This window comes from Nannobrachium achirus (assembly GCF_963921795.1).
Source record: "Nannobrachium achirus genome assembly, chromosome: 5".
Lineage (NCBI taxonomy): Eukaryota > Metazoa > Chordata > Actinopteri > Myctophiformes > Myctophidae > Nannobrachium > Nannobrachium achirus.
Genome location: NC_137814.1, coordinates 1,052,127 through 1,058,126, shown reverse-complemented (window position 1 = coordinate 1,058,126; position 6,000 = coordinate 1,052,127). Strand labels below are relative to the sequence as shown.

At 41.9% G+C, this 6,000-nt stretch overlaps 1 protein-coding gene across 1 annotated transcript in view; it reads left to right on the top strand.

The window, feature by feature from the left end:
* Positions 1-1,310: 1,310 nt before the first annotated feature.
* Positions 1,311-6,000, top strand: part of LOC308285620 (rap guanine nucleotide exchange factor 4-like) — a gene marked incomplete at its 3' end in the record, with an annotated part of 103,222 nt that continues 98,532 nt past the window's right edge. Inside the window, exon 1 of the mRNA XM_080726433.1 lies at positions 1,311-1,449. The remainder of the gene's footprint in view (positions 1,450-6,000) is intronic.

Genomic DNA, 6,000 nt, shown 5'->3' with positions numbered 1-6,000 from the left:
TAGTGGTGTAGTGTATCTTGTACACCAGTATTTAGTCAGGTACATGGGTATCTTAGTGGTGTAGTGTATCTTGTACACCAGTATTTAGTCAGGTACATGGGTATCTTAGTGGTGTAGTGTATCTTGTAGACCAGTATTTAGTCAGGTACATGGGTATCTTAGTGGTGTAGTGTATCTTGTAGACCAGTATTTAGTCAGGTACATGGGTATCTTAGTGGTGTAGTGTATCTTGTAGACCAGTATTTAGTCAGGTACATGGTTATCTTAGTGGTGTAGTGTATCTTGTACACCAGTATTTAGTCAGGTACATGGGTATCTTAGTGGTGTAGTGTATCTTGTACACCAGTATTTAGTCAGGTACATGGGTATCTTAGTGGTGTAGTGTATCTTGTACACCAGTATTTAGTCAGGTACATGGGTATCTTAGTGGTGTAGTGTATCTTGTACACCAGTAGTTAGTCAGGTACATGGGTATCTTAGTGGTGTAGTGTATCTTGTACACCAGTAGTTAGTCAGGTACATGGGTATCTTAGTGGTGTAGTGTATCTTGTACACCAGTATTTAGTCAGGTACATGGGTATCTTAGTGGTGTAGTGTATCTTGTACACCAGTATTTAGTCAGGTACATGGGTATCTTAGTGGTGTAGTGTATCTTGTACACCAGTAGTTAGTCAGGTACATGGGTATCTTAGTGGTGTAGTGTATCTTGTACACCAGTATTTAGTCAGGTACATGGGTATCTTAGTGGTGTAGTGTATCTTGTACACCAGTATTTAGTCAGGTACATGGGTATCTTAGTGGTGTAGTGTATCTTGTACACCAGTATTTAGTCAGGTACATGGGTATCTTAGTGGTGTAGTGTATCTTGTACACCAGTATTTAGTCAGGTACATGGGTATCTTAGTGGTGTAGTGTATCTTGTACACCAGGCCCATTGCAAGTTGCTGTACTCTGTCATCTACTCTGAGCCACCCCACTCTTAACTGGTGAGTGGCGGTGACATAACATGTTGTTTCTCCAGACCTTCAGAGCGTTCTCCAGACGATGTGGACATCATCCTCAACAGACTCAGACATTAATAATGTTATAAATAATAATATATGTTGTGTTGTTTCTCCAGACCTTCAGAACGTTCTCCATGTAGACATCATCCTCAACAGGCTGTCATTAATAATGATAATGTGTTGTGTTGTCTCAGACCTTCAGAACGTTCTCCAGAGGACGTGGACATCATTAATAATGATAATGTGTTGTTTCAGACCTTCAGAGCGTTCTCATTAATAATGATATTATATTGTTTCTCCAGACCTTCAGAACGTTCTCCAGAGGACGTGGACATCATCCTCAACAGACTCCGTCAGGTCAAGGCCTTCACCAGGTTCCCCTCCTCTCTGCTGCTACAGATCTGCTCCTGTGCTTTCTATGAGTACCTGGAGAGAGGCATCACATGTATGTACACACACACACACACGCACGCACGCACGCACGCACACACACACACACACACACACAAACACACACACGTATAGGACATTAACATTTGACTGTAAAGTTTCCCGAGCAGCCAAGGCTCCAATAACAGTCAGAGACGTCACTTTGGGTTTGTTTTATTTAGCCCAAAAAGAACATCAGTTCTGCACAATCACATACAGTACATTTACAGTGCTTGGACAATGCAAAACATAACACAAGTTACGACTGAGAATAATGAGAATGAAAAACAAACGCTTAGGGCCAACACTAAAGGGCTTTGCACACAGACACGTTTTTTTTTTTCACACGAAAAAAAAAACAAAAAACGGACAATTTCATTTTTTTAAAGAAAACAATGATTCTCTATGACCTCATGCACACCGGCTCCGAATCTGCCATGCGGCAGTTTCTGCGGCTGTGTGTTTTTTTCCTGATCAAACCATTGATTCCTTTTATGACTCTTTTTGGGATCCGCAGTGTGGATTCACAGCCTTGCACACCAAATATATATTTATATATAATATTTAGTTTCATAAAGTTAACATGAGTATATAACTAAATGTGTTTGAAATTCAATCAAAATGTTACATTTCAGGATTACAATAAAAAAACTAGAAGAGAAAATTTCTAAGAAATTTTAAGTGTGCCTGCAGCTCGCTAAGTCTGTGCAACCTTGTGTAGCGGTTGGTGTTAGCATTAGCGTTATTTCATTTGACGCAACCCGCGTGTCTGTATGACAAACGGTTCACGAGATCAAGGGTCACTTCCTGTTTGGTGAGGGGCACTTCCTGTTTGGCGAAATAGGCCCCAATTAAGGTCATGGACGATTAATGAATTAAAGCTGCAAGCAGCGATGACCAGGCCCTCGCAGCTCTACCCACGTCACAAGGCCAGCAGCCAATCAGAAACCAAACAGGAAGTCAGCCATTTCGACTAATTAGTGGCGTTTTGGAGCATTTTTGGCCGTTATCACGGGTCGCACTTTAACGACAGTTTTTTGAGAAAAAATTGTTTTGTGAGAAAAAAAATTTGAGAAAAAAACTTTTTTGAGAAAAAGACATTTTGAAAAAAAAATTGTGAGAAAAAAAAATCTTGAGAAAAAAAAGTGTGAGAAAAAAAAATGTTGAGAAAAAAATAATTTTGAGAAAACAATTTTGAGAAAAAAAATTTTTGAGAAAAAAAGATTTGAGAAAAAAAAAATTGAGAAAAAAATTTTGAGAAAAAAATGTTGAGAAAAAAAATTTGAGAAAAAAAAAATTTTGAGAAAAAAAAATTTTGAGAAAAAAAAAATTTGAGAAAAAAAAAATTTTGAGAAAAAAATGTTGAGAAAAAAAATTTGAGAAAAAAAAATTTGAGAAAAAAAAAATTTTGAGAAAAAAAAATTGAGAAAAAAAAAATTGAGAAAAAAAAATTTTGAGAAAAAAAATTTGAGAAAAAAAATTTGAGAAAAAAAAATTTTGAGAAAAAAAAAATTGAGAAAAAAAAAAATTGAGAAAAAAAAAATTGAGAAAAAAAGAAAAGGTATGACACCAGCCGCAAGTCTGTACGACAAACGGTTCATGAGTTATAGAGGCACTTCCTGTTTGGTGAAGGGCACTTCCTGTTAAAGAGGGGGCGAGGCTTAATCAATTCCAGCTCATCCCTATTGGTCGGAAAAAGACCAAAGTTGTGTGAGCATTTTACATTTTAAATGACGTTGCTAGGCAAAAATATGGCAGAGTTATGTGGCGCCAAAGTTTCTGGGTTTTTTTCGGAGTCCCCCATTCAAAGTCAATGGAGTTTTTGGGCGTTGTTTTTTGCGAATTACATCGCAATCGTAAAGCGGATCGGAAAGAAAAGTAATAGCACACCATTCCCGGCCGAGCCGCACATTTTGATGTATATATTGCGGGGGTGGCGTAAATCGTGCGGCAGTTATTACGTGCCGAAGTTTCCCCCATTCTAAGTCAATGGGGTTTTTGGGCGTCGTTTTTTGCGAATTACGTCGCAATGGTAACGCGGATCGGAAAGAAAAGTAATAGCAACCTATTCCCGGCCGAGCCGCACGTTTTGATGTATATATTGCGTGGGTGGCGTAAATTGTGCGGCAGTTATTACGTGCAGAAATTTGTGGCGAAACTATGGACTTAATTAAGTATGGCGGATTACAATAAGTGTTTTGCCATTGCGTTGCATGGCAGGCACACTTAATAAAACAAAATATCTGAATTTCGATTCAAAAGAAGCAAAAATAGACGATCTACAAGCTCAAAACGCATCGTGCATCGCAGCGCGATGCGTTTTGAGCTTGTAGATCTGCTATTTTTGCTTCTTTTGTATGAAATACTAGAATGACAAAGTATGACGTAGCAATATGCATTGTGGCCCTCTGGAGTAAAGGTGGAAATATAGTGGCCCTCTGGAGTGAAGGTGGAAATATAGTGGCCCTCTGGAGTGAAGGTGGAAATATAGTGGCCCTCTGGAGTGAAGGTGGAAATATAGTGGCCCTCTGGAGTGAAGGTGGAAATATAGTGGCCCTCTGGAGTGAAGGTGGAAATATAGTGGCCCTCTGGAGTGAAGGTGGAAATATAGTGGTCCTCTGGAGTGAAGGTGGAAATATAGTGGTCCTCTGGAGTGAAGGTGTAAATATAGTGGCCCTCTGGAGTGAAGGTGTAAATATAGTGGCCCTCTGGAGTGAAGGTGGAAATATAATGGCCCTCTGGAGTGAAGGTGGAAATATAGTGGTCCTCTGGAGTGAAGGTGTAAATATAGTGGCCCTCTGGAGTGAAGGTGTAAATATAGTGGCCCTCTGGAGTGAAGGTGGAAATATAGTGGCCCTCTGGAGTGAAGGTGGAAATATAGTGGTCCTCTGGAGTGAAGGTGTAAATATAGTGGCCCTCTGGAGTGAAGGTGGAAATATAGTGGCCCTCTGGAGTGAAGGTGGAAATATAGTGGTCCTCTGGAGTGAAGGTGGAAATATAGTGGCCCTCTGGAGTGAAGGTGGAAATATAGTGGCCCTCTGGAGTGAAGGTGGAAATATAGTGGTCCTCTGGAGTGAAGGTGGAAATATAGTGGCCCTCTGGAGTGAAGGTGGAAATATAGTGGTCCTCTGGAGTGAAGGTGGAAATATAGTGGTCCTCTGGAGTGAAGGTGTAAATATAGTGGTCCTCTGGAGTGACGGTGGAAATATAGTGGTCCTCTGGAGTGAAGGTGGAAATATAGTGGTCCTCTGGAGTGACGGTGGAAATATAGTGGTCCTCTGGAGTGAAGGTGGAAATATAGTGGTCCTCTGGAGTGAAGGTGTAAATATAGTGGCCCTCTGGAGTGAAGGTGGAAATATAGTGGCCCTCTGGAGTGAAGGTGGAAATATAGTGGCCCTCTGGAGTGAAGGTGGAAATATAGTGGTCCTCTGGAGTGAAGGTGGAAATATAGTGGCCCTCTGGAGTGAAGGTGGAAATATAGTGGCCCTCTGGAGTGAAGGTGGAAATATAGTGGTCCTCTGGAGTGAAGGTGGAAATATAGTGGCCCTCTGGAGTGAAGGTGGAAATATAGTGGTCCTCTGGAGTGAAGGTGGAAATATAGTGGTCCTCTGGAGTGAAGGTGGAAATATAGTGGCCCTCTGGAGTGAAGGTGGAAATATAGTGGTCCTCTGGAGTGAAGGTGGAAATATAGTGGCCCTCTGGAGTGAAGGTGGAAATATAGTGGCCCTCTGGAGTGAAGGTGGAAATATAGTGGTCCTCTGGAGTGAAGGTGGAAATATAGTGGCCCTCTGGAGTGAAGGTGGAAATATAGTGGTCCTCTGGAGTGAAGGTGGAAATATAGTGGTCCTCTGGAGTGAAGGTGGAAATATAGTGGCCCTCTGGAGTGAAGGTGGAAATATAGTGGCCCTCTGGAGTGAAGGTGGAAATATAGTGGTCCTCTGGAGTGAAGGTGGAAATATAGTGGCCCTCTGGAGTAGGCCTGGGGCGGTATCGACATTTTGTTACCGCGATTACCGTCTTCCCATTTACGGCCGGTATTGCGGTAATTACCGCACCCCCGTATCAATTAATTAAGGTTCGGCGATAAGTCAAAATATTGCAATCATCTTCCCAAAAGTCGCCTCTCCACAGCCTGACTGCCCGAGTTGTACTTCTCCGTACAGCACAGCGGGTCTGGCTTTGAAAGGAGCAGATCTACAAGCTCACAACACATCGCATCCGCGACGCGTTCTGAGCTTTTAGATCTGCACTGTCGGGTTACCATAGTAACGTAGGCTAGCTAATGGGCTTTTCAGACACAAACAGCTGTGTGAACAAACCAGAAGAGGACAGGTAGTCAGATCGTGTAAAGTGATTCTGTAAACTCACGTCACGTCTCAACTCTCAAATCGCAGTGATTGAGTGCTGCTATATACAGGTTTTAGTTACAAGACTTGACAGAAAAGGTTATAAAATCGCCGACGCGCCGCCGGACGGGGCACAACGTGCGACGCGGTGGAAAAAGTAAAATAGTTTCATTTTCGGTTTTAGTCCACGCGGCCCATGCACCGCCAGTAATCCGTATGAA